The sequence below is a fragment of the Eschscholzia californica genome, unplaced genomic scaffold (genome assembly GCF_041429995.1).
Source record: "Eschscholzia californica isolate CP2 unplaced genomic scaffold, dmEscCali1.0.p SCAF_6, whole genome shotgun sequence".
Classification (NCBI taxonomy): domain Eukaryota; kingdom Viridiplantae; phylum Streptophyta; class Magnoliopsida; order Ranunculales; family Papaveraceae; genus Eschscholzia; species Eschscholzia californica.
The window spans coordinates 6,868,625-6,892,993 of record NW_028238483.1 but is presented as its reverse complement, the minus strand read 5'-3'; the positions used below and the strand labels follow the sequence as shown (position 1 = coordinate 6,892,993).

The following is a 24,369-nucleotide window of genomic DNA, read 5'->3' as shown; positions in this document are numbered from 1 at the left end:
GTAATTTAGGAAAAATCTTTTAGTGAGAGAACAATAAATAAAAATTGGATCTGCTAAAAAGTCAAACATAATCGGACGGAGGGAGTAAACGTTTTTACGTCGTATCACTATAGAGTGCGTGAAATCGGGGAGAAATAGGAGTCCACGATGAGAACAAATAGTACCCATTGTAAAATACTAACGGATGCGATCATACCAGCACTAATCCACCGGATCCCATCAGAACTCCGAAGTTAAGCGTGCTTGGGCGAGAGTAGTACTAGGATAGGTGACCTCCTGGGAAGTCCTCGTGTTGCATCCCTTTTTCTACTCTTTTTTTTTTTTGTCTCGTCGGAGAGATGGAGAAGAGGGGAAGAAAATAACCTGCCAAAGGCGGGTTAGGATCGTCGGATTTGCCAAAAAAACGTTGTTTTCTGTGTCATCCGTCTATTTTTCAGAATTTTGTGTAACTCGAGTAATTTAAAACTGGAATAACTCGTCGTACGTATTATAAACCGATGACAGCGATTTGGAGACATAAAAATATGTCCGGAAATATTTATTACTAATTTCATTAGCATTTCCCAATCTACCCTTTACTTTTAATAAGAATAAAAAGTTTCAGTTATTTCTACACTACTTCCGACATATTTTTTATTTGAATACTCCAAATTTAATATAGGTAATTTAGGAAAAATCTTTTAGTGAGAGAACAATAAATAAAAATTGGATCTGCTAAAAAGTCAAACATAATCGGACGGAGGGAGTAAACGTTTTTACGTCGTATCACTATAGAGTGCGTGAAATCGGGGAGAAATAGGAGTCCACGATGAGAACAAGTAGTACCCATTGTAAAATACTAACGGATGCGATCATACCAGCACTAATCCACCGGATCCCATCAGAACTCCGAAGTTAAGCGTGCTTGGGCGAGAGTAGTACTAGGATGGGTGACCTCCTGGGAAGTCCTCGTGTTGCATCCCTTTTTCTACTTTTTTTTTCCCTTTTTCTACTTTTTTTTTTTTGTCTCGTCGGAGAGATGGAGAAGAGGGGAAGAAAATAACCTGCCAAAGGCGGGTTAGGATCGTCGGATTTGCCAAAAAAACGTTGTTTTCTGTGTCATCCGTCTATTTTTCAGAATTTTGTGTAACTCGAGTAATTTAAAACTGGAATAACTCGTCGTACGTATTATAAACCGATGACAGCGATTTGGAGACATAAAAATATGTCCGGAAATATTTATTACTAATTTCATTAGCATTTCCCAATCTACCCTTTACTTTTAATAAGAATAAAAAGTTTCAGTTATTTCTACACTACTTCCGACATATTATTTATTTGAATACTCCAAATTTAATATAGGTAATTTAGGAAAAATCTTTTAGTGAGAGAACAATAAATAAAAATTGGATCTGCTAAAAAGTCAAACATAATCGGACGGAGGGAGTAAACGTTTTTACGTCGTATCACTATAGAGTGCGTGAAATCGGGGAGAAATAGGAGTCCACGATGAGAACAAGTAGTACCCATTGTAAAATACTAACGGATGCGATCATACCAGCACTAATCCACCGGATCCCATCAGAACTCCGAAGTTAAGCGTGCTTGGGGGCGAGAGTAGTACTAGGATGGGTGACCTCCTGGGAAGTCCTCGTGTTGCATCCCTTTTTCTACTTTTTTTTTCCCTTTTTCTACTTTTTTTTTTTGTCTCGTCGGAGAGATGGAGAAGAGGGGAAGAAAATAACCTGCCAAAGGCGGGTTAGGATCGTCGGATTTGCCAAAAAAACGTTGTTTTCTGTGTCATCCGTCTATTTTTCAGAATTTTGTGTAACTCGAGTAATTTAAAACTGGAATAACTCGTCGTACGTACTATAAACCGATGACAGCGATTTGGAGACATAAAAATATGTCCGGAAATATTTATTACTAATTTCATTAGCATTTCCCAATCTACCCTTTACTTTTAATAAGAATAAAAAGTTTCAGTTATTTCTACACTACTTCCGACATATTATTTATTTGAATACTCCAAATTTAATATAGGTAATTTAGGAAAAATCTTTTAGTGAGAGAACAATAAATAAAAATTGGATCTGCTAAAAAGTCAAACATAATCGGACGGAGGGAGTAAACGTTTTTACGTCGTATCACTATAGAGTGCGTGAAATCGGGGAGAAATAGGAGTCCACGATGAGAACAAGTAGTACCCATTGTAAAATACTAACGGATGCGATCATACCAGCACTAATCCACCGGATCCCATCAGAACTCCGGAGTTAAGCGTGCTTGGGCGAGAGTAGTACTAGGATGGGTGACCTCCTGGGAAGTCCTCGTGTTGCATCCCTTTTTCTACTTTTTTTTTCCCTTTTTCTACTTTTTTTTTTTTTGTCTCGTCGGAGAGATGGAGAAGAGGGGAAGAAAATAACCTGCCAAAGGCGGGTTAGGATCGTCGGATTTGCCAAAAAAACGTTGTTTTCTGTGTCATCCGTCTATTTTTCAGAATTTTGTGTAACTCGAGTAATTTAAAACTGGAATAACTCGTCGTACGTATTATAAACCGATGACAGCGATTTGGAGACATAAAAATATGTCCGGAAATATTTATTACTAATTTCATTAGCATTTCCCAATCTACCCTTTACTTTTAATAAGAATAAAAAGTTTCAGATATTTCTACACTACTTCCGACATATTATTTATTTGAATACTCCAAATTTAATATAGGTAATTTAGGAAAAATCTTTTAGTGAGAGAACAATAAATAAAAATTGGATCTGCTAAAAAGTCAAACATAATCGGACGGAGGGAGTAAACGTTTTTACGTCGTATCACTATAGAGTGCGTGAAATCGGGGAGAAATAGGAGTCCACGATGAGAACAAGTAGTACCCATTGTAAAATACTAACGGATGCGATCATACCAGCACTAATCCACCGGATCCCATCAGAACTCCGAAGTTAAGCGTGCTTGGGCGAGAGTAGTACTAGGATGGGTGACCTCCTGGGAAGTCCTCGTGTTGCATCCCTTTTTCTACTTTTTTTTTCCCTTTTTCTACTTTTTTTTTTTTTTGTCTCGTCGGAGAGATGGAGAAGAGGGGAAGAAAATAACCTGCCAAAGGCGGGTTAGGATCGTCGGATTTGCCAAAAAAACGTTGTTTTCTGTGTCATCCGTCTATTTTTCAGAATTTTGTGTAACTCGAGTAATTTAAAACTGGAATAACTCGTCGTACGTATTATAAACCGATGACAGCGATTTGGAGACATAAAAATATGTCCGGAAATATTTATTACTAATTTCATTAGCATTTCCCAATCTACCCTTTACTTTTAATAAGAATAAAAAGTTTCAGTTATTTCTACACTACTTCCGACATATTATTTATTTGAATACTCCAAATTTAATATAGGTAATTTAGGAAAAATCTTTTAGTGAGAGAACAATAAATAAAAATTGGATCTGCTAAAAAGTCAAACATAATCGGACGGAGGGAGTAAACGTTTTTACGTCGTATCACTATAGAGTGCGTGAAATCGGGGAGAAATAGGAGTCCACGATGAGAACAAGTAGTACCCATTGTAAAATACTAACGGATGCGATCATACCAGCACTAATCCACCGGATCCCATCAGAACTCCGAAGTTAAGCGTGCTTGGGCGAGAGTAGTACTAGGATGGGTGACCTCCTGGGAAGTCCTCGTGTTGCATCCCTTTTTCTACTTTTTTTTCCCCTTTTTCTACTTTTTTTTTTTTTGTCTCGTCGGAGAGATGGAGAAGAGGGGAAGAAAATAACCTGCCAAAGGCGGGTTAGGATCGTCGGATTTGCCAAAAAAACGTTGTTTTCTGTGTCATCCGTCTATTTTTCAGAATTTTGTGTAACTCGAGTAATTTAAAACTGGAATAACTCGTCGTACGTATTATAAACCGATGACAGCGATTTGGAGACATAAAAATATGTCCGGAAATATTTATTACTAATTTCATTAGCATTTCCCAATCTACCCTTTACTTTTAATAAGAATAAAAAGTTTCAGTTATTTCTACACTACTTCCGACATATTATTTATTTGAATACTCCAAATTTAATATAGGTAATTTAGGAAAAATCTTTTAGTGAGAGAACAATAAATAAAAATTGGATCTGCTAAAAAGTCAAACATAATCGGACGGAGGGAGTAAACGTTTTTACGTCGTATCACTATAGAGTGCGTGAAATCGGGGAGAAATAGGAGTCCACGATGAGAACAAGTAGTACCCATTGTAAAATACTAACGGATGCGATCATACCAGCACTAATCCACCGGATCCCATCAGAACTCCGAAGTTAAGCGTGCTTGGGGGCGAGAGTAGTACTAGGATGGGTGACCTCCTGGGAAGTCCTCGTGTTGCATCCCTTTTTCTACTTTTTTTTTCCCTTTTTCTACTTTTTTTTTTTTGTCTCGTCGGAGAGATGGAGAAGAGGGGAAGAAAATAACCTGCCAAAGGCGGGTTAGGATCGTCGGATTTGCCAAAAAAACGTTGTTTTCTGTGTCATCCGTCTATTTTTCAGAATTTTGTGTAACTCGAGTAATTTAAAACTGGAATAACTCGTCGTACGTACTATAAACCGATGACAGCGATTTGGAGACATAAAAATATGTCCGGAAATATTTATTACTAATTTCATTAGCATTTCCCAATCTACCCTTTACTTTTAATAAGAATAAAAAGTTTCAGTTATTTCTACACTACTTCCGACATATTATTTATTTGAATACTCCAAATTTAATATAGGTAATTTAGGAAAAATCTTTTAGTGAGAGAACAATAAATAAAAATTGGATCTGCTAAAAAGTCAAACATAATCGGACGGAGGGAGTAAACGTTTTTACGTCGTATCACTATAGAGTGCGTGAAATCGGGGAGAAATAGGAGTCCACGATGAGAACAAGTAGTACCCATTGTAAAATACTAACGGATGCGATCATACCAGCACTAATCCACCGGATCCCATCAGAACTCCGAAGTTAAGCGTGCTTGGGCGAGAGTAGTACTAGGATAGGTGACCTCCTGGGAAGTCCTCGTGTTGCATCCCTTTTTCTACTCTTTTTTTTTTTTGTCTCGTCGGAGAGATGGAGAAGAGGGGAAGAAAATAACCTGCCAAAGGCGGGTTAGGATCGTCGGATTTGCCAAAAAAACGTTGTTTTCTGTGTCATCCGTCTATTTTTCAGAATTTTGTGTAACTCGAGTAATTTAAAACTGGAATAACTCGTCGTACGTATTATAAACCGATGACAGCGATTTGGAGACATAAAAATATGTCCGGAAATATTTATTACTAATTTCATTAGCATTTCCCAATCTACCCTTTACTTTTAATAAGAATAAAAAGTTTCAGTTATTTCTACACTACTTCCGACATATTTTTTATTTGAATACTCCAAATTTAATATAGGTAATTTAGGAAAAATCTTTTAGTGAGAGAACAATAAATAAAAATTGGATCTGCTAAAAAGTCAAACATAATCGGACGGAGGGAGTAAACGTTTTTACGTCGTATCACTATAGAGTGCGTGAAATCGGGGAGAAATAGGAGTCCACGATGAGAACAAGTAGTACCCATTGTAAAATACTAACGGATGCGATCATACCAGCACTAATCCACCGGATCCCATCAGAACTCCGAAGTTAAGCGTGCTTGGGCGAGAGTAGTACTAGGATGGGTGACCTCCTGGGAAGTCCTCGTGTTGCATCCCTTTTTCTACTTTTTTTTTCCCTTTTTCTACTTTTTTTTTTTTGTCTCGTCGGAGAGATGGAGAAGAGGGGAAGAAAATAACCTGCCAAAGGCGGGTTAGGATCGTCGGATTTGCCAAAAAAACGTTGTTTTCTGTGTCATCCGTCTATTTTTCAGAATTTTGTGTAACTCGAGTAATTTAAAACTGGAATAACTCGTCGTACGTATTATAAACCGATGACAGCGATTTGGAGACATAAAAATATGTCCGGAAATATTTATTACTAATTTCATTAGCATTTCCCAATCTACCCTTTACTTTTAATAAGAATAAAAAGTTTCAGTTATTTCTACACTACTTCCGACATATTATTTATTTGAATACTCCAAATTTAATATAGGTAATTTAGGAAAAATCTTTTAGTGAGAGAACAATAAATAAAAATTGGATCTGCTAAAAAGTCAAACATAATCGGACGGAGGGAGTAAACGTTTTTACGTCGTATCACTATAGAGTGCGTGAAATCGGGGAGAAATAGGAGTCCACGATGAGAACAAGTAGTACCCATTGTAAAATACTAACGGATGCGATCATACCAGCACTAATCCACCGGATCCCATCAGAACTCCGAAGTTAAGCGTGCTTGGGGGCGAGAGTAGTACTAGGATGGGTGACCTCCTGGGAAGTCCTCGTGTTGCATCCCTTTTTCTACTTTTTTTTTCCCTTTTTCTACTTTTTTTTTTTGTCTCGTCGGAGAGATGGAGAAGAGGGGAAGAAAATAACCTGCCAAAGGCGGGTTAGGATCGTCGGATTTGCCAAAAAAACGTTGTTTTCTGTGTCATCCGTCTATTTTTCAGAATTTTGTGTAACTCGAGTAATTTAAAACTGGAATAACTCGTCGTACGTACTATAAACCGATGACAGCGATTTGGAGACATAAAAATATGTCCGGAAATATTTATTACTAATTTCATTAGCATTTCCCAATCTACCCTTTACTTTTAATAAGAATAAAAAGTTTCAGTTATTTCTACACTACTTCCGACATATTATTTATTTGAATACTCCAAATTTAATATAGGTAATTTAGGAAAAATCTTTTAGTGAGAGAACAATAAATAAAAATTGGATCTGCTAAAAAGTCAAACATAATCGGACGGAGGGAGTAAACGTTTTTACGTCGTATCACTATAGAGTGCGTGAAATCGGGGAGAAATAGGAGTCCACGATGAGAACAAGTAGTACCCATTGTAAAATACTAACGGATGCGATCATACCAGCACTAATCCACCGGATCCCATCAGAACTCCGGAGTTAAGCGTGCTTGGGCGAGAGTAGTACTAGGATGGGTGACCTCCTGGGAAGTCCTCGTGTTGCATCCCTTTTTCTACTTTTTTTTTCCCTTTTTCTACTTTTTTTTTTTTTGTCTCGTCGGAGAGATGGAGAAGAGGGGAAGAAAATAACCTGCCAAAGGCGGGTTAGGATCGTCGGATTTGCCAAAAAAACGTTGTTTTCTGTGTCATCCGTCTATTTTTCAGAATTTTGTGTAACTCGAGTAATTTAAAACTGGAATAACTCGTCGTACGTATTATAAACCGATGACAGCGATTTGGAGACATAAAAATATGTCCGGAAATATTTATTACTAATTTCATTAGCATTTCCCAATCTACCCTTTACTTTTAATAAGAATAAAAAGTTTCAGATATTTCTACACTACTTCCGACATATTATTTATTTGAATACTCCAAATTTAATATAGGTAATTTAGGAAAAATCTTTTAGTGAGAGAACAATAAATAAAAATTGGATCTGCTAAAAAGTCAAACATAATCGGACGGAGGGAGTAAACGTTTTTACGTCGTATCACTATAGAGTGCGTGAAATCGGGGAGAAATAGGAGTCCACGATGAGAACAAGTAGTACCCATTGTAAAATACTAACGGATGCGATCATACCAGCACTAATCCACCGGATCCCATCAGAACTCCGAAGTTAAGCGTGCTTGGGCGAGAGTAGTACTAGGATGGGTGACCTCCTGGGAAGTCCTCGTGTTGCATCCCTTTTTCTACTTTTTTTTTTTTGTCTCGTCGGAGAGATGGAGAAGAGGGGAAGAAAATAACCTGCCAAAGGCGGGTTAGGATCGTCGGATTTGCCAAAAAAACGTTGTTTTCTGTGTCATCCGTCTATTTTTCAGAATTTTGTGTAACTCGAGTAATTTAAAACTGGAATAACTCGTCGTACGTATTATAAACCGATGACAGCGATTTGGAGACATAAAAATATGTCCGGAAATATTTATTACTAATTTCATTAGCATTTCCCAATCTACCCTTTACTTTTAATAAGAATAAAAAGTTTCAGTTATTTCTACACTACTTCCGACATATTATTTATTTGAATACTCCAAATTTAATATAGGTAATTTAGGAAAAATCTTTTAGTGAGAGAACAATAAATAAAAATTGGATCTGCTAAAAAGTCAAACATAATCGGACGGAGGGAGTAAACGTTTTTACGTCGTATCACTATAGAGTGCGTGAAATCGGGGAGAAATAGGAGTCCACGATGAGAACAAGTAGTACCCATTGTAAAATACTAACGGATGCGATCATACCAGCACTAATCCACCGGATCCCATCAGAACACCGAAGTTAAGCGTGCTTGGGCGAGAGTAGTACTAGGATGGGTGACCTCCTGGGAAGTCCTAGTGTTGCATCCCTTTTTCTACTTTTTTTTTCCCTTTTTCTACTTTTTTTTTTTTGTCTCGTCGGAGAGATGGAGAAGAGGGGAAGAAAATAACCTGCCAAAGGCGGGTTAGGATCGTCGGATTTGCCAAAAAAAACGTTGTTTTCTGTGTCATCCGTCTATTTTTCAGAATTTTGTGTAACTCGAGTAATTTAAAACTGGAATAACTCGTCGTACGTATTATAAACCGATGACAGCGATTTGGAGACATAAAAATATGTCCGGAAATATTTATTACTAATTTCATTAGCATTTCCCAATCTACCCTTTACTTTTAATAAGAATAAAAAGTTTCAGTTATTTCTACACTACTTCCGACATATTATTTATTTGAATACTCCAAATTTAATATAGGTAATTTAGGAAAAATCTTTTAGTGAGAGAACAATAAATAAAAATTGGATCTGCTAAAAAGTCAAACATAATCGGACGGAGGGAGTAAACGTTTTTACGTCGTATCACTATAGAGTGCGTGAAATCGGGGAGAAATAGGAGTCCACGATGAGAACAAGTAGTACCCATTGTAAAATACTAACGGATGCGATCATACCAGCACTAATCCACCGGATCCCATCAGAACTCCGAAGTTAAGCGTGCTTGGGCGAGAGTAGTACTAGGATGGGTGACCTCCTGGGAAGTCCTCGTGTTGCATCCCTTTTTCTACTTTTTTTTTCCCTTTTTCTACTTTTTTTTTTTTTTGTCTCGTCGGAGAGATGGAGAAGAGAGGGAAGAAAAAAACCTGCCAAAGGCGGGTTAGGATCGTCGGATTTGCCAAAAAAACGTTGTTTTCTGTGTCATCCGTCTATTTTTCAGAATTTTGTGTAGCTCGAGTAATTTAAAACTGGAATAACTCGTCGTACGTATTATAAACCGATGACAGCGATTTGGAGACATAAAAATATGTCCGGAAATATTTATTACTAATTTCATTAGCATTTCCCAATCTACCCTTTACTTTTAATAAGAATAAAAAGTTTCAGTTATTTCTACACTACTTCCGACATATTATTTATTTGAATACTCCAAATTTAATATAGGTAATTTAGGAAAAATCTTTTAGTGAGAGAACAATAAATAAAAATTGGATCTGCTAAAAAGTCAAACATAATCGGACGGAGGGAGTAAACGTTTTTACGTCGTATCACTATAGAGTGCGTGAAATCGGGGAGAAATAGGAGTCCACGATGAGAACAAGTAGTACCCATTGTAAAATACTAACGGATGCGATCATACCAGCACTAATCCACCGGATCCCATCAGAACTCCGAAGTTAAGCGTGCTTGGGCGAGAGTAGTACTAGGATGGGTGACCTCCTGGGAAGTCCTCGTGTTGCATCCCTTTTTCTACTTTTTTTTTCCCTTTTTCTACTTTTTTTTTTTTTGTCTCGTCGGAGAGATGGAGAAGAGGGGAAGAAAATAACCTGCCAAAGGCGGGTTAGGATCGTCGGATTTGCCAAAAAAACGTTGTTTTCTGTGTCATCCGTCTATTTTTCAGAATTTTGTGTAACTCGAGTAATTTAAAACTGGAATAACTCGTCGTACGTATTATAAACCGATGACAGCGATTTGGAGACATAAAAATATGTCCGGAAATATTTATTACTAATTTCATTAGCATTTCCCAATCTACCCTTTACTTTTAATAAGAATAAAAAGTTTCAGTTATTTCTACACTACTTCCGACATATTATTTATTTGAATACTCCAAATTTAATATAGGTAATTTAGGAAAAATCTTTTAGTGAGAGAACAATAAATAAAAATTGGATCTGCTAAAAAGTCAAACATAATCGGACGGAGGGAGTAAACGTTTTTACGTCGTATCACTATAGAGTGCGTGAAATCGGGGAGAAATAGGAGTCCACGATGAGAACAAGTAGTACCCATTGTAAAATACTAACGGATGCGATCATACCAGCACTAATCCACCGGATCCCATCAGAACTCCGAAGTTAAGCGTGCTTGGGCGAGAGTAGTACTAGGATGGGTGACCTCCTGGGAAGTCCTCGTGTTGCATCCCTTTTTCTACTTTTTTTTTCCCTTTTTCTACTTTTTTTTTTTTGTCTCGTCGGAGAGATGGAGAAGAGGGGAAGAAAATAACCTGCCAAAGGCGAGTTAGGATCGTCGGATTTGCCAAAAAAACGTTGTTTTCTGTGTCATCCGTCTATTTTTCAGAATTTTGTGTAACTCGAGTAATTTAAAACTGGAATAACTCGTCGTACGTATTATAAACCGATGACAGCGATTTGGAGACATAAAAATATGTCCGGAAATATTTATTACTAATTTCATTAGCATTTCCCAATCTACCCTTTACTTTTAATAAGAATAAAAAGTTTCAGTTATTTCTACACTACTTCCGACATATTATTTATTTGAATACTCCAAATTTAATATAGGTAATTTAGGAAAAATCTTTTAGTGAGAGAACAATAAATAAAAATTGGATCTGCTAAAAAGTCAAACATAATCGGACGGAGGGAGTAAACGTTTTTACGTCGTATCACTATAGAGTGCGTGAAATCGGGGAGAAATAGGAGTCCACGATGAGAACAAGTAGTACCCATTGTAAAATACTAACGGATGCGATCATACCAGCACTAATCCACCGGATCCCATCAGAACTCCGAAGTTAAGCGTGCTTGGGCGAGAGTAGTACTAGGATAGGTGACCTCCTGGGAAGTCCTCGTGTTGCATCCCTTTTTCTACTCTTTTTTTTTTTTGTCTCGTCGGAGAGATGGAGAAGAGGGGAAGAAAATAACCTGCCAAAGGCGGGTTAGGATCGTCGGATTTGCCAAAAAAACGTTGTTTTCTGTGTCATCCGTCTATTTTTCAGAATTTTGTGTAACTCGAGTAATTTAAAACTGGAATAACTCGTCGTACGTATTATAAACCGATGACAGCGATTTGGAGACATAAAAATATGTCCGGAAATATTTATTACTAATTTCATTAGCATTTCCCAATCTACCCTTTACTTTTAATAAGAATAAAAAGTTTCAGTTATTTCTACACTACTTCCGACATATTATTTATTTGAATACTCCAAATTTAATATAGGTAATTTAGGAAAAATCTTTTAGTGAGAGAACAATAAATAAAAATTGGATCTGCTAAAAAGTCAAACATAATCGGACGGAGGGAGTAAACGTTTTTACGTCGTATCACTATAGAGTGCGTGAAATCGGGGAGAAATAGGAGTCCACGATGAGAACAAGTAGTACCCATTGTAAAATACTAACGGATGCGATCATACCAGCACTAATCCACCGGATCCCATCAGAACTCCGAAGTTAAGCGTGCTTGGGCGAGAGTAGTACTAGGATGGGTGACCTCCTGGGAAGTCCTCGTGTTGCATCCCTTTTTCTACTTTTTTTTTCCCTTTTTCTACTTTTTTTTTTTTGTCTCGTCGGAGAGATGGAGAAGAGGGGAAGAAAATAACCTGCCAAAGGCGGGTTAGGATCGTCGGATTTGCCAAAAAAAACGTTGTTTTCTGTGTCATCCGTCTATTTTTCAGAATTTTGTGTAACTCGAGTAATTTAAAACTGGAATAACTCGTCGTACGTATTATAAACCGATGACAGCGATTTGGAGACATAAAAATATGTCTGGAAATATTTATTACTAATTTCATTAGCATTTCCCAATCTACCCTTTACTTTTAATAAGAATAAAAAGTTTCAGTTATTTCTACACTACTTCCGACATATTATTTATTTGAATACTCCAAATTTAATATAGGTAATTTAGGAAAAATCTTTTAGTGAGAGAACAATAAATAAAAATTGGATCTGCTAAAAAGTCAAACATAATCGGACGGAGGGAGTAAACGTTTTTACGTCGTATCACTATAGAGTGCGTGAAATCGGGGAGAAATAGGAGTCCACGATGAGAACAAGTAGTACCCATTGTAAAATACTAACGGATGCGATCATACCAGCACTAATCCACCGGATCCCATCAGAACTCCGAAGTTAAGCGTGCTTGGGCGAGAGTAGTACTAGGATGGGTGACCTCCTGGGAAGTCCTCGTGTTGCATCCCTTTTTCTACTTTTTTTTTCCCTTTTTCTACTTTTTTTTTTTTTGTCTCGTCGGAGAGATGGAGAAGAGGGGAAGAAAAAAACCTGCCAAAGGCGGGTTAGGATCGTCGGATTTGCCAAAAAAACGTTGTTTTCTGTGTCATCCGTCTATTTTTCAGAATTTTGTGTAACTCGAGTAATTTAAAACTGGAATAACTCGTCGTACGTATTATAAACCGATGACAGCGATTTGGAGACATAAAAATATGTCCGGAAATATTTATTACTAATTTTATTAGCATTTCCCAATCTACCCTTTACTTTTAATAAGAATAAAAAGTTTCAGTTATTTCTACACTACTTCCGACATATTATTTATTTGAATACTCCAAATTTAATATAGGTAATTTAGGAAAAATCTTTTAGTGAGAGAACAATAAATAAAAATTGGATCTGCTAAAAAGTCAAACATAATCGGACGGAGGGAGTAAACGTTTTTACGTCGTATCACTATAGAGTGCGTGAAATCGGGGAGAAATAGGAGTCCACGATGAGAACAAGTAGTACCCATTGTAAAATACTAACGGATGCGATCATACCAGCACTAATCCACCGGATCCCATCAGAACTCCGAAGTTAAGCGTGCTTGGGCGAGAGTAGTACTAGGATGGGTGACCTCCTGGGAAGTCCTCGTGTTGCATCCCTTTTTCTACTTTTTTTTTCCCTTTTTCTACTTTTTTTTTTTTGTCTCGTCGGAGAGACGGAGAAGAGGGGAAGAAAATAACCTGCCAAAGGCGGGTTAGGATCGTCGGATTTGCCAAAAAAACGTTGTTTTCTGTGTCATCCGTCTATTTTTCAGAATTTTGTGTAACTCGAGTAATTTAAAACTGGAATAACTCGTCGTACGTATTATAAACCGATGACAGCGATTTGGAGACATAAAAATATGTCCGGAAATATTTATTACTAATTTCATTAGCATTTCCCAATCTACCCTTTACTTTTAATAAGAATAAAAAGTTTCAGTTATTTCTACACTACTTCCGACATATTATTTATTTGAATACTCCAAATTTAATATAGGTAATTTAGGAAAAATCTTTTAGTGAGAGAACAATAAATAAAAATTGGATCTGCTAAAAAGTCAAACATAATCGGACGGAGGGAGTAAACCTTTTTACGTCGTATCACTATAGAGTGCGTGAAATCGGGGAGAAATAGGAGTCCACGATGAGAACAAGTAGTACCCATTGTAAAATACTAACGGATGCGATCATACCAGCACTAATCCACCGGATCCCATCAGAACTCCGAAGTTAAGCGTGCTTGGGCGAGAGTAGTACTAGGATGGGTGACCTCCTGGGAAGTCCTCGTGTTGCATCCCTTTTTCTACTTTTTTTTTCCCTTTTTCTACTTTTTTTTTTTTTGTCTCGTCGGAGAGATGGAGAAGAGGGGAAGAAAATAACCTGCCAAAGGCGGGTTAGGATCGTCGGATTTGCCAAAAAAACGTTGTTTTCTGTGTCATCCGTCTATTTTTCAGAATTTTGTGTAACTCGAGTAATTTAAAACTGGAATAACTCGTCGTACGTATTATAAACCGATGACAGCGATTTGGAGACATAAAAATATGTCCGGAAATATTTATTACTAATTTCATTAGCATTTCCCAATCTACCCTTTACTTTTAATAAGAATAAAAAGTTTCAGTTATTTCTACACTACTTCCGACATATTATTTATTTGAATACTCCAAATTTAATATAGGTAATTTAGGAAAAATCTTTTAGTGAGAGAACAATAAATAAAAATTGGATCTGCTAAAAAGTCAAACATAATCGGACGGAGGGAGTAAACGTTTTTACGTCGTATCACTATAGAGTGCGTGCAATCGGGGAGAAATAGGAGTCCACGATGAGAACAAGTAGTACCCATTGTAAAATACTAACGGATGCGATCATACCAGCACTAATCCACCGGATCCCATCAGAACTCCGAAGTTAAGCGTGCTTGGGCGAGAGTAGTACTAGGATGGGTGACCTCCTGGGAAGTCCTCGTGTTGCATCCCTTTTTCTACTTTTTTTTTCCCTTTTTCTACTTTTTTTTTTTTGTCTCGTCGGAGAGATGGAGAAGAGGGGAAGAAAATAACCTGCCAAAGGCGGGTTAGGATCGTCGGATTTGCCAAAAAAAACGTTGTTTTCTGTGTCATCCGTCTATTTTTCAGAATTTTGTGTAACTCGAGTAATTTAAAACTGGAATAACTCGTCGTACGTATTATAAACCGATGACAGCGATTTGGAGACATAAAAATATGTCCGGAAATATTTATTACTAATTTCATTAGCATTTCCCAATCTACCCTTTACTTTTAATAAGAATAAAAAGTTTCAGTTATTTCTACACTACTTCCGACATATTATTTATTTGAATACTCCAAATTTAATATAGGTAATTTAGGAAAAATCTTTTAGTGAGAGAACAATAAATAAAAATTGGATCTGCTAAAAAGTCAAACATAATCGGACGGAGGGAGTAAACGTTTTTACGTCGTATCACTATAGAGTGCGTGAAATCGGGGAGAAATAGGAGTCCACGATGAGAACAAGTAGTACCCATTGTAAAATACTAACGGATGCGATCATACCAGCACTAATCCATCGGATCCCATCAGAACTCCGAAGTTAAGCGTGCTTGGGCGAGAGTAGTACTAGGATGGGTGACCTCCTGGGAAGTCCTCGTGTTGCATCCCTTTTTCTACTTTTTTTTTCCCTTTTTCTACTTTTTTTTTTTTGTCTCGTCGGAGAGATGGAGAAGAGGGGAAGAAAATAACCTGCCAAAGGCGGGTTAGGATCGTCGGATTTGCCAAAAAAAACGTTGTTTTCTGTGTCATCCGTCTATTTTTCAGAATTTTGTGTAACTCGAGTAATTTAAAACTGGAATAACTCGTCGTACGTATTATAAACCGATGACAGCGATTTGGAGACATAAAAATATGTCTGGAAATATTTATTACTAATTTCATTAGCATTTCCCAATCTACCCTTTACTTTTAATAAGAATAAAAAGTTTCAGTTATTTCTACACTACTTCCGACATATTATTTATTTGAATACTCCAAATTTAATATAGGTAATTTAGGAAAAATCTTTTAGTGAGAGAACAATAAATAAAAATTGGATCTGCTAAAAAGTCAAACATAATCGGACGGAGGGAGTAAACGTTTTTACGTCGTATCACTATAGAGTGCGTGAAATCGGGGAGAAATAGGAGTCCACGATGAGAACAAGTAGTACCCATTGTAAAATACGAACGGATGCGATCATACCAGCACTAATCCACCGGATCCCATCAGAACTCCGAAGTTAAGCGTGCTTGGGCGAGAGTAGTACTAGGATGGGTGACCTCCTGGGAAGTCCTCGTGTTGCATCCCTTTTTCTACTTTTTTTTTTCCCTTTTTCTACTTTTTTTTTTTTTGTCTCGTCGGAGAGATGGAGAAGAGGGGAAGAAAAAAACCTGCCAAAGGCGGGTTAGGATCGTCGGATTTGCCAAAAAAACGTTGTTTTCTGTGTCATCCGTCTATTTTTCAGAATTTTGTGTAACTCGAGTAATTTAAAACTGGAATAACTCGTCGTACGTATTATAAACCGATGACAGCGATTTGGAGACATAAAAATATGTCCGGAAATATTTATTACTAATTTTATTAGCATTTCCCAATCTACCCTTTACTTTTAATAAGAATAAAAAGTTTCAGTTATTTCTACACTACTTCCGACATATTATTTATTTGAATACTCCAAATTTAATATAGGTAATTTAGGAAAAATCTTTTAGTGAGAGAACAATAAATAAAAATTGGATCTGCTAAAAAGTCAAACATAATCGGACGGAGGGAGTAAACGTTTTTACGTCGTATCACTATAGAGTGCGTGAAATCGGGGAGAAATAGGAGTCCACGATGAGAACAAGTAGTACCCATTGTAAAATACTAACGGATGCGATCATACCAGCACTAATCCACCGGATCCCATCAGAACTCCGAAGTTAAGCGTGCTTGGGCGAGAGTAGTACTAGGATGGGTGACCTCCTGGGAAGTCCTCGTGTTGCATCCCTTTTTCTACTTTTTTTTTCCCTTTTTCTACTTTTTTTTTTTTGTCTCGTCGGAGAGACGGAGAAGAGGGGAAGAAAATAACCTGCCAAAGGCGGGTTAGGATCGTCGGATTTGCCAAAAAAACGTTGTTTTCTGTGTCATCCGTCTATTTTTCAGAATTTTGTGTAACTCGAGTAATTTAAAACTGGAATAACTCGTCGTACGTATTATAAACCGATGACAGCGATTTGGAGACATAAAAATATGTCCGGAAATATTTATTACTAATTTCATTAGCATTTCCCAATCTACCCTTTACTTTTAATAAGAATAAAAAGTTTCAGTTATTTCTACACTACTTCCGACATATTATTTATTTGAATACTCCAAATTTAATATAGGTAATTTAGGAAAAATCTTTTAGTGAGAGAACAATAAATAAAAATTGGATCTGCTAAAAAGTCAAACATAATCGGACGGAGGGAGTAAACCTTTTTACGTCGTATCACTATAGAGTGCGTGAAATCGGGGAGAAATAGGAGTCCACGATGAGAACAAGTAGTACCCATTGTAAAATACTAACGGATGCGATCATACCAGCACTAATCCACCGGATCCCATCAGAACTCCGAAGTTAAGCGTGCTTGGGCGAGAGTAGTACTAGGATGGGTGACCTCCTGGGAAGTCCTCGTGTTGCATCCCTTTTTCTACTTTTTTTTTCCCTTTTTCTACTTTTTTTTTTTTTGTCTCGTCGGAGAGATGGAGAAGAGGGGAAGAAAATAACCTGCCAAAGGCGGGTTAGGATCGTCGGATTTGCCAAAAAAACGTTGTTTTCTGTGTCATCCGTCTATTTTTCAGAATTTTGTGTAACTCGAGTAATTTAAAACTGGAATAACTCGTCGTACGTATTATAAACCGATGACAGCGATTTGGAGACATAAAAATATGTCCGGAAATATTTATTACTAATTTCATTAGCATTTCCCAATCTACCCTTTACTTTTAATAAGAATAAAAAGTTTCAGTTATTTCTACACTACTTCCGACATATTATTTATTTGAATACTCCAAATTTAATATAGGTAATTTAGGAAAAATCTTTTAGTGAGAGAACAATAAATAAAAATTGGATCTGCTAAAAAGTCAAACATAATCGGACGGAGGGAGTAAACGTTTTTACGTCGTATCACTATAGAGTGCGTGCAATCGGGGAGAAATAGGAGTCCACGATGAGAACAAGTAGTACCCATTGTAAAATACTAACGGATGCGATCATACCAGCACTAATCCACCGGATCCCATCAGAACTCCGAAGTTAAGCGTGCTTGGGCGAGAGTAGTACTAGGATGGGTGACCTCCTGGGAAGTCCTCGTGTTGCATCCCTTTTTCTACTTTTTTTTTCCCTTTTTCTACTTTTTTTTTTTTGTCTCGTCGGAGAGATGGAGAAGAGGGGAAGAAAATAACCTGCCAAAGGCGGGTTAGGATCGTCGGATTTGCCAAAAAAAACGTTGTTTTCTGTGTCATCCGTCTATTTTTCAGAATTTTGTGTAACTCGAGTAATTTAAAACTGGAATAACTCGTCGTACGTATTATAAACCGATGACAGCGATTTGGAGACATAAAAATATGTCCGGAAATATTTATTACTAATTTCATTAGCATTTCCCAATCTACCCTTTACTTTTAATAAGAATAAAAAGTTTCAGTTATTTCTACACTACTTCCGACATATTATTTATTTGAATACTCCAAATTTAATATAGGTAATTTAGGAAAAATCTTTTAGTGAGAGAACAATAAATAAAAATTGGATCTGCTAAAAAGTCAAACATAATCGGACGGAGGGAGTAAACGTTTTTACGTCGTATCACTATAGAGTGCGTGAAATCGGGGAGAAATAGGAGTCCACGATGAGAACAAGTAGTACCCATTGTAAAATACTAACGGATGCGATCATACCAGCACTAATCCATCGGATCCCATCAGAACTCCGAAGTTAAGCGTGCTTGGGCGAGAGTAGTACTAGGATGGGTGACCTCCTGGGAAGTCCTCGTGTTGCATCCCTTTTTCTACTTTTTTTTTCCCTTTTTCTACTTTTTTTTTTTTGTCTCGTCGGAGAGATGGAGAAGAGGGGAAGAAAATAACCTGCCAAAGGCGGGTTAGGATCGTCGGATTTGCCAAAAAAACGTTGTTTTCTGTGTCATCCGTCTATTTTTCAGAATTTTGTGTAACTCGAGTAATTTAAAACTGGAATAACTCGTCGTACGTATTATAAACCGATGACAGCGATTTGGAGACATAAAAATATGTCCGGAAATATTTATTACTAATTTCATTAGCATTTCCCAATCTACCCTTTACTTTTAATAAGAATAAAAAGTTTCAGTTATTTCTACACTACTTCCGACATATTATTTATTTGAATACTCCAAATTTAATATAGGTAATTTAGGAAAAATCTTTTAGTGAGAGAACAATAAATAAAAATTGGATCTGCTAAAAAGTCAAACATAATCGGACGGAGGGAGTAAACGTTTTTACGTCGTATCACTATAGAGTGCGTGAAATCGGGGAGAAATAGGAGTCCACGATGAGAACAAGTAGTACCTATTGTAAAATACTAACGGATGCGATCATACCAGCACTAATCCACCGGATCCCATCAGAACTCCGAAGTTAAGCGTGCTTGGGCGAGAGTAGTACTAGGATGGGTGACCTCCTGGGAAGTCCTCGTGTTGCATCCCTTTTTCTACTTTTTTTTTCCCTTTTTCTACTTTCTTTTTCCCTTTTTCTACTTTTTTTTTTTGTCTCGTCGGAGAGATGGAGAAGAGGGGATGAAAATAACCTGCCAAAGGCGGGTTAGGATCGTCGGATTTGCCAAAAAAACGTTGTTTTCTGTGTCATCCGTCTATTTTTCAGAATTTTGTGTAACTCGAGTAATTTAAAACTGGAATAACTCGTCGTACGTATTATAAACCGATGACAGCGATTTGGAGACATAAAAATATGTCCGGAAATATTTATTACTAATTTCATTAGCATTTCCCAATCTACCCTTTACTTTTAATAAGAATAAAAAGTTTCAGTTATTTCTACACTACTTCCGACATATTATTTATTTGAATACTCCAAATTTAATATAGGTAATTTAGGAAAAATCTTTTAGTGAGAGAACAATAAATAAAAATTGGATCTGCTAAAAAGTCAAACATAATCGGACGGAGGGAGTAAACGTTTTTACGTCGTATCACTATAGAGTGCGTGAAATCGGGGAGAAATAGGAGTCCACGATGAGAACAAGTAGTACCCATTGTAAAATACTAACGGATGCGATCATACCAGCACTAAACCACCGGATCCCATCAGAACTCCGAAGTTAAGCGTGCTTGGGCGAGAGTAGTATTAGGATGGGTGACCTCCTGGGAAGTCCTCGTGTTGCATCCCTTTTTCTACTTTTTTTTTCCCTTTTTCTACTTTTTTTTTTTTGTCTCGTCGGAGAGATGGAGAAGAGGGGATGAAAATAACCTGCCAAAGGCGGGTTAGGATCGTCGGATTTGCCAAAAAAACGTTGTTTTCTGTGTCATCCGTCTATTTTTCAGAATTTTGTGTAACTCGAGTAATTTAAAACTGGAATAACTCGTCGTACGTATTATAAACCGATGACAGCGATTTGGAGACATAAAAATATGTCCGGAAATATTTATTACTAATTTCATTAGCATTTCCCAATCTACCCTTTACTTTTAATAAGAATAAAAAGTTTCAGTTATTTCTACACTACTTCCGACATATTATTTATTTGAATACTCCAAATTTAATATAGGTAATTTAGGAAAAATCTTTTAGTGAGAGAACAATAAATAAAAATTGGATCTGCTAAAAAGTCAAACATAATCGGACGGAGGGAGTAAACGTTTTTACGTCGTATCACTATAGAGTGCGTGAAATCGGGGAGAAATAGGAGTCCACGATGAGAACAAGTAGTACCCATTGTAAAATACTAACGGATGCGATCATACCAGCACTAATCCACCGGATCCCATCAGAACTCCGAAGTTAAGCGTGCTTGGGCGAGAGTAGTACTAGGATGGGTGACCTCCTGGGAAGTCCTCGTGTTGCATCCCTTTTTCTACTTTTTTTTTCCCTTTTTCTACTTTTTTTTTTTTGTCTCGTCGGAGAGATGGAGAAGATGGGAAGAAAATAACCTGCCAAAGGCGGGTTAGGATCGTCGGATTTGCCAAAAAAACGTTGTTTTCTGTGTCATCCGTCTATTTTTCAGAATTTTGTGTAACTCGAGTAATTTAAAACTGGAATAACTCGTCGTACGTATTATAAACCGATGACAGCGATTTGGAGACATAAAAATATGTCCGGAAATATTTATTACTAATTTCATTAGCATTTCCCAATCTACCCTTTACTTTTAATAAGAATAAAAAGTTTCAGTTATTTCTACACTACTTCCGACATATTATTTATTTGAATACTCCAAATTTAATATAGGTAATTTAGGAAAAATCTTTTAGTGAGAGAACAATAAATAAAAATTGGATCTGCTAAAAAGTCAAACATAATCGGACGGAGGGAGTAAACGTTTTTACGTCGTATCACTATAGAGTGCGTGAAATCGGGGAGAAATAGGAGTCCACGATGAGAACAAGTAGTACCCATTGTAAAATACTAACGGATGCGATCATACCAGCACTAATCCACCGGATCCCATCAGAACTCCGAAGTTAAGCGTGCTTGGGCGAGAGTAGTACTAGGATGGGTGACCTCCTGGGAAGTCCTCGTGTTGCATCCCTTTTTCTACTTTTTTTTTCCCTTTTTCTACTTTTTTTTTTTGTCTCGTCGGAGAGATGGAGAAGAGGGGATGAAAATAACCTGCCAAAGGCGGGTTAGGATCGTCGGATTTGCCAAAAAAACGTTGTTTTCTGTGTCATCCGTCTATTTTTCAGAATTTTGTGTAACTCGAGTAATTTAAAACTGGAATAACTCGTCGTACGTATTATAAACCGATGACAGCGATTTGGAGACATAAAAATATGTCCGGAAATATTTATTACTAATTTCATTAGCATTTCCCAATCTACCCTTTACTTTTAATAAGAATAAAAAGTTTCAGTTATTTCTACACTACTTCCGACATATTATTTATTTGAATACTCCAAATTTAATATAGGTAATTTAGGAAAAATCTTTTAGTGAGAGAACAATAAATAAAAATTGGATCTGCTAAAAAGTCAAACATAATCGGACGGAGGGAGTAAACGTTTTTACGTCGTATCACTATAGAGTGCGTGAAATCGGGGAGAAATAGGAGTCCACGATGAGAACAAGTAGTACCTATTGTAAAATACTAACGGATGCGATCATACCAGCACTAATCCACCGGATCCCATCAGAACTCCGAAGTTAAGCGTGCTTGGGCGAGAGTAGTACTAGGATGGGTGACCTCCTGGGAAGTCCTCGTGTTGCATCCCTTTTTCTACTTTTTTTTCCCCTTTTTCTACTTTTTTTTTTTGTCTCGTCGGAGAGATGGAGAAGAGGGGATGAAAATAACCTGCCAAAGGCGGGTTAGGATCGTCGGATTTGCCAAAAAAACGTTGTTTTCTGTGTCATCCGTCTATTTTTCAGAATTTTGTGTAACTCGAGTAATTTAAAACTGGAATAACTCGTCGTACGTATTATAAACCGATGACAGCGATTTGGAGACATAAAAATATGTCCGGAAATATTTATTACTAATTTCATTAGCATTTCCCAATCTACCCTTTACTTTTAATAAGAATAAAAAGTTTCAGTTATTTCTACACTACTTCCGACATATTATTTATTTGAATACTCCAAATTTAATATAGGTAATTTAGGAAAAATCTTTTAGTGAGAGAACAATAAATAAAAATTGGATCTGCTAAAAAGTCAAACATAATCGGACGGAGGGAGTAAACGTTTTTACGTCGTATCACTATAGAGTGCGTGAAATCGGGGAGAAATAGGAGTCCACGATGAGAACAAGTAGTACCTATTGTAAAATACTAACGGATGCGATCATACCAGCACTAATCCACCGGATCCCATCAGAACTCCGAAGTTAAGCGTGCTTGGGCGAGAGTAGTACTAGGATGGGTGACCTCCTGGGAAGTCCTCGTGTTGCATCCCTTTTTCTACTTTTTTTTTCCCTTTTTCTACTTTTTTTTTTTGTCTCGTCGGAGAGATGGAGAAGAGGGGATGAAAATAACCTGCCAAAGGCGGGTTAGGATCGTCGGATTTGCCAAAAAAACGTTGTTTTCTGTGTCATCCGTCTATTTTTCAGAATTTTGTGTAACTCGAGTAATTTAAAACTGGAATAACTCGTCGTACGTATTATAAACCGATGACAGCGATTTGGAGACATAAAAATATGTCCGGAAATATTTATTACTAATTTCATTAGCATTTCCCAATCTACCCTTTACTTTTAATAAGAATAAAAAGTTTCAGTTATTTCTACACTACTTCCGACATATTATTTATTTGAATACTCCAAATTTAATATAGGTAATTTAGGAAAAATCTTTTAGTGAGAGAACAATAAATAAAAATTGGATCTGCTAAAAAGTCAAACATAATCGGACGGAGGGAGTAAACGTTTTTACGTCGTATCACTATAGAGTGCGTGAAATCGGGGAGAAATAGGAGTCCACGATGAGAACAAGTAGTACCCATTGTAAAATACTAACGGATGCGATCATACCAGCACTAATCCACCGGATCCCATCAGAACTCCGAAGTTAAGCGTGCTTGGGCGAGAGTAGTACTAGGATGGGTGACCTCCTGGGAAGTCCTCGTGTTGCATCCCTTTTTCTACTTTTTTTTTCCCTTTTTCTACTTTTTTTTTTTTGTCTCGTCGGAGAGATGGAGAAGATGGGAAGAAAATAACCTGCCAAAGGCGGGTTAGGATCGTCGGATTTGCCAAAAAAACGTTGTTTTCTGTGTCATCCGTCTATTTTTCAGAATTTTGTGTAACTCGAGTAATTTAAAACTGGAATAACTCGTCGTACGTATTATAAACCGATGACAGCGATTTGGAGACATAAAAATATGTCCGGAAATATTTATTACTAATTTCATTAGCATTTCCCAATCTACCCTTTACTTTTAATAAGAATAAAAAGTTTCAGTTATTTCTACACTACTTCCGACATATTATTTATTTGAATACTCCAAATTTAATATAGGTAATTTAGGAAAAATCTTTTAGTGAGAGAACAATAAATAAAAATTGGATCTGCTAAAAAGTCAAACATAATCGGACGGAGGGAGTAAACGTTTTTACGTCGTATCACTATAGAGTGCGTGAAATCGGGGAGAAATAGGAGTCCACGATGAGAACAAGTAGTACCTATTGTAAAATACTAACGGATGCGATCATACCAGCACTAATCCACCGGATCCCATCAGAACTCCGAAGTTAAGCGTGCTTGGGCGAGAGTAGTACTAGGATGGGTGACCTCCTGGGAAGTCCTCGTGTTGCATCCCTTTTTCTACTTTTTTTTTCCCTTTTTCTACTTTCTTTTTCCCTTTTTCTACTTTTTTTTTTTGTCTCGTCGGAGAGATGGAGAAGAGGGGATGAAAATAACCTGCCAAAGGCGGGTTAGGATCGTCGGATTTGCCAAAAAAACGTTGTTTTCTGTGTCATCCGTCTATTTTTCAGAATTTTGTGTAACTCGAGTAATTTAAAACTGGAATAACTCGTCGTACGTATTATAAACCGATGACAGCGATTTGGAGACATAAAAATATGTCCGGAAATATTTATTACTAATTTCATTAGCATTTCCCAAT

At 37.0% G+C, this 24,369-nt stretch overlaps 36 non-coding genes across 36 annotated transcripts; all 36 read left to right on the top strand.

The window, feature by feature from the left end:
- The first annotated feature begins 182 nt into the window (after positions 1-182).
- On the top strand, positions 183-301 carry LOC147531214 (5S ribosomal RNA). Its single transcript, XR_015228960.1, has one exon. It is a non-coding gene; the product is annotated as a 5S ribosomal RNA (ribosomal RNA).
- Positions 302-843: 542 nt separating this feature from the next.
- On the top strand, positions 844-962 carry LOC147531213 (5S ribosomal RNA). The gene has a single exon (XR_015228604.1). It is a non-coding gene; the product is annotated as a 5S ribosomal RNA (ribosomal RNA).
- A 561-nt stretch (positions 963-1,523) lies between these two features.
- Positions 1,524-1,644, top strand: LOC147531212 (5S ribosomal RNA). The gene has a single exon (XR_015228966.1). It is a non-coding gene; the product is annotated as a 5S ribosomal RNA (ribosomal RNA).
- A 560-nt stretch (positions 1,645-2,204) lies between these two features.
- LOC147531211 (5S ribosomal RNA) lies at positions 2,205-2,323 on the top strand. Its single transcript, XR_015228916.1, has one exon. It is a non-coding gene; the product is annotated as a 5S ribosomal RNA (ribosomal RNA).
- A 562-nt stretch (positions 2,324-2,885) lies between these two features.
- LOC147531210 (5S ribosomal RNA) lies at positions 2,886-3,004 on the top strand. The gene has a single exon (XR_015228603.1). It is a non-coding gene; the product is annotated as a 5S ribosomal RNA (ribosomal RNA).
- A 563-nt stretch (positions 3,005-3,567) lies between these two features.
- LOC147531209 (5S ribosomal RNA) lies at positions 3,568-3,686 on the top strand. The gene has a single exon (XR_015228602.1). It is a non-coding gene; the product is annotated as a 5S ribosomal RNA (ribosomal RNA).
- Positions 3,687-4,248: 562 nt separating this feature from the next.
- LOC147531208 (5S ribosomal RNA) lies at positions 4,249-4,369 on the top strand. The gene has a single exon (XR_015228965.1). It is a non-coding gene; the product is annotated as a 5S ribosomal RNA (ribosomal RNA).
- A 561-nt stretch (positions 4,370-4,930) lies between these two features.
- Positions 4,931-5,049, top strand: LOC147531207 (5S ribosomal RNA). The gene has a single exon (XR_015228959.1). It is a non-coding gene; the product is annotated as a 5S ribosomal RNA (ribosomal RNA).
- A 542-nt stretch (positions 5,050-5,591) lies between these two features.
- Positions 5,592-5,710, top strand: LOC147531206 (5S ribosomal RNA). Its single transcript, XR_015228601.1, has one exon. It is a non-coding gene; the product is annotated as a 5S ribosomal RNA (ribosomal RNA).
- Positions 5,711-6,271: 561 nt separating this feature from the next.
- LOC147531205 (5S ribosomal RNA) lies at positions 6,272-6,392 on the top strand. Its single transcript, XR_015228964.1, has one exon. It is a non-coding gene; the product is annotated as a 5S ribosomal RNA (ribosomal RNA).
- A 560-nt stretch (positions 6,393-6,952) lies between these two features.
- Positions 6,953-7,071, top strand: LOC147531204 (5S ribosomal RNA). Its single transcript, XR_015228915.1, has one exon. It is a non-coding gene; the product is annotated as a 5S ribosomal RNA (ribosomal RNA).
- Positions 7,072-7,633: 562 nt separating this feature from the next.
- LOC147531203 (5S ribosomal RNA) lies at positions 7,634-7,752 on the top strand. The gene has a single exon (XR_015228600.1). It is a non-coding gene; the product is annotated as a 5S ribosomal RNA (ribosomal RNA).
- Positions 7,753-8,292: 540 nt separating this feature from the next.
- LOC147531202 (5S ribosomal RNA) lies at positions 8,293-8,411 on the top strand. The gene has a single exon (XR_015228976.1). It is a non-coding gene; the product is annotated as a 5S ribosomal RNA (ribosomal RNA).
- Positions 8,412-8,973: 562 nt separating this feature from the next.
- On the top strand, positions 8,974-9,092 carry LOC147531201 (5S ribosomal RNA). Its single transcript, XR_015228598.1, has one exon. It is a non-coding gene; the product is annotated as a 5S ribosomal RNA (ribosomal RNA).
- Positions 9,093-9,656: 564 nt separating this feature from the next.
- On the top strand, positions 9,657-9,775 carry LOC147531200 (5S ribosomal RNA). Its single transcript, XR_015228597.1, has one exon. It is a non-coding gene; the product is annotated as a 5S ribosomal RNA (ribosomal RNA).
- A 562-nt stretch (positions 9,776-10,337) lies between these two features.
- LOC147531199 (5S ribosomal RNA) lies at positions 10,338-10,456 on the top strand. The gene has a single exon (XR_015228596.1). It is a non-coding gene; the product is annotated as a 5S ribosomal RNA (ribosomal RNA).
- Positions 10,457-11,017: 561 nt separating this feature from the next.
- LOC147531198 (5S ribosomal RNA) lies at positions 11,018-11,136 on the top strand. Its single transcript, XR_015228958.1, has one exon. It is a non-coding gene; the product is annotated as a 5S ribosomal RNA (ribosomal RNA).
- A 542-nt stretch (positions 11,137-11,678) lies between these two features.
- On the top strand, positions 11,679-11,797 carry LOC147531197 (5S ribosomal RNA). Its single transcript, XR_015228595.1, has one exon. It is a non-coding gene; the product is annotated as a 5S ribosomal RNA (ribosomal RNA).
- Positions 11,798-12,359: 562 nt separating this feature from the next.
- Positions 12,360-12,478, top strand: LOC147531196 (5S ribosomal RNA). Its single transcript, XR_015228594.1, has one exon. It is a non-coding gene; the product is annotated as a 5S ribosomal RNA (ribosomal RNA).
- Positions 12,479-13,040: 562 nt separating this feature from the next.
- Positions 13,041-13,159, top strand: LOC147531195 (5S ribosomal RNA). Its single transcript, XR_015228593.1, has one exon. It is a non-coding gene; the product is annotated as a 5S ribosomal RNA (ribosomal RNA).
- Positions 13,160-13,720: 561 nt separating this feature from the next.
- Positions 13,721-13,839, top strand: LOC147531194 (5S ribosomal RNA). The gene has a single exon (XR_015228592.1). It is a non-coding gene; the product is annotated as a 5S ribosomal RNA (ribosomal RNA).
- Positions 13,840-14,401: 562 nt separating this feature from the next.
- LOC147531193 (5S ribosomal RNA) lies at positions 14,402-14,520 on the top strand. The gene has a single exon (XR_015228591.1). It is a non-coding gene; the product is annotated as a 5S ribosomal RNA (ribosomal RNA).
- A 562-nt stretch (positions 14,521-15,082) lies between these two features.
- On the top strand, positions 15,083-15,201 carry LOC147531192 (5S ribosomal RNA). The gene has a single exon (XR_015228940.1). It is a non-coding gene; the product is annotated as a 5S ribosomal RNA (ribosomal RNA).
- A 562-nt stretch (positions 15,202-15,763) lies between these two features.
- Positions 15,764-15,882, top strand: LOC147531191 (5S ribosomal RNA). Its single transcript, XR_015228590.1, has one exon. It is a non-coding gene; the product is annotated as a 5S ribosomal RNA (ribosomal RNA).
- Positions 15,883-16,445: 563 nt separating this feature from the next.
- Positions 16,446-16,564, top strand: LOC147531190 (5S ribosomal RNA). Its single transcript, XR_015228589.1, has one exon. It is a non-coding gene; the product is annotated as a 5S ribosomal RNA (ribosomal RNA).
- A 561-nt stretch (positions 16,565-17,125) lies between these two features.
- On the top strand, positions 17,126-17,244 carry LOC147531189 (5S ribosomal RNA). Its single transcript, XR_015228587.1, has one exon. It is a non-coding gene; the product is annotated as a 5S ribosomal RNA (ribosomal RNA).
- A 562-nt stretch (positions 17,245-17,806) lies between these two features.
- LOC147531188 (5S ribosomal RNA) lies at positions 17,807-17,925 on the top strand. Its single transcript, XR_015228586.1, has one exon. It is a non-coding gene; the product is annotated as a 5S ribosomal RNA (ribosomal RNA).
- Positions 17,926-18,487: 562 nt separating this feature from the next.
- Positions 18,488-18,606, top strand: LOC147531187 (5S ribosomal RNA). Its single transcript, XR_015228939.1, has one exon. It is a non-coding gene; the product is annotated as a 5S ribosomal RNA (ribosomal RNA).
- Positions 18,607-19,167: 561 nt separating this feature from the next.
- Positions 19,168-19,286, top strand: LOC147531186 (5S ribosomal RNA). The gene has a single exon (XR_015228585.1). It is a non-coding gene; the product is annotated as a 5S ribosomal RNA (ribosomal RNA).
- Positions 19,287-19,867: 581 nt separating this feature from the next.
- On the top strand, positions 19,868-19,986 carry LOC147531185 (5S ribosomal RNA). The gene has a single exon (XR_015228912.1). It is a non-coding gene; the product is annotated as a 5S ribosomal RNA (ribosomal RNA).
- Positions 19,987-20,547: 561 nt separating this feature from the next.
- On the top strand, positions 20,548-20,666 carry LOC147531184 (5S ribosomal RNA). The gene has a single exon (XR_015228584.1). It is a non-coding gene; the product is annotated as a 5S ribosomal RNA (ribosomal RNA).
- Positions 20,667-21,227: 561 nt separating this feature from the next.
- Positions 21,228-21,346, top strand: LOC147531183 (5S ribosomal RNA). The gene has a single exon (XR_015228583.1). It is a non-coding gene; the product is annotated as a 5S ribosomal RNA (ribosomal RNA).
- Positions 21,347-21,906: 560 nt separating this feature from the next.
- On the top strand, positions 21,907-22,025 carry LOC147531182 (5S ribosomal RNA). The gene has a single exon (XR_015228582.1). It is a non-coding gene; the product is annotated as a 5S ribosomal RNA (ribosomal RNA).
- Positions 22,026-22,585: 560 nt separating this feature from the next.
- On the top strand, positions 22,586-22,704 carry LOC147531181 (5S ribosomal RNA). The gene has a single exon (XR_015228581.1). It is a non-coding gene; the product is annotated as a 5S ribosomal RNA (ribosomal RNA).
- Positions 22,705-23,264: 560 nt separating this feature from the next.
- Positions 23,265-23,383, top strand: LOC147531180 (5S ribosomal RNA). Its single transcript, XR_015228580.1, has one exon. It is a non-coding gene; the product is annotated as a 5S ribosomal RNA (ribosomal RNA).
- Positions 23,384-23,944: 561 nt separating this feature from the next.
- LOC147531179 (5S ribosomal RNA) lies at positions 23,945-24,063 on the top strand. Its single transcript, XR_015228579.1, has one exon. It is a non-coding gene; the product is annotated as a 5S ribosomal RNA (ribosomal RNA).
- Positions 24,064-24,369: the final 306 nt, after the last annotated feature.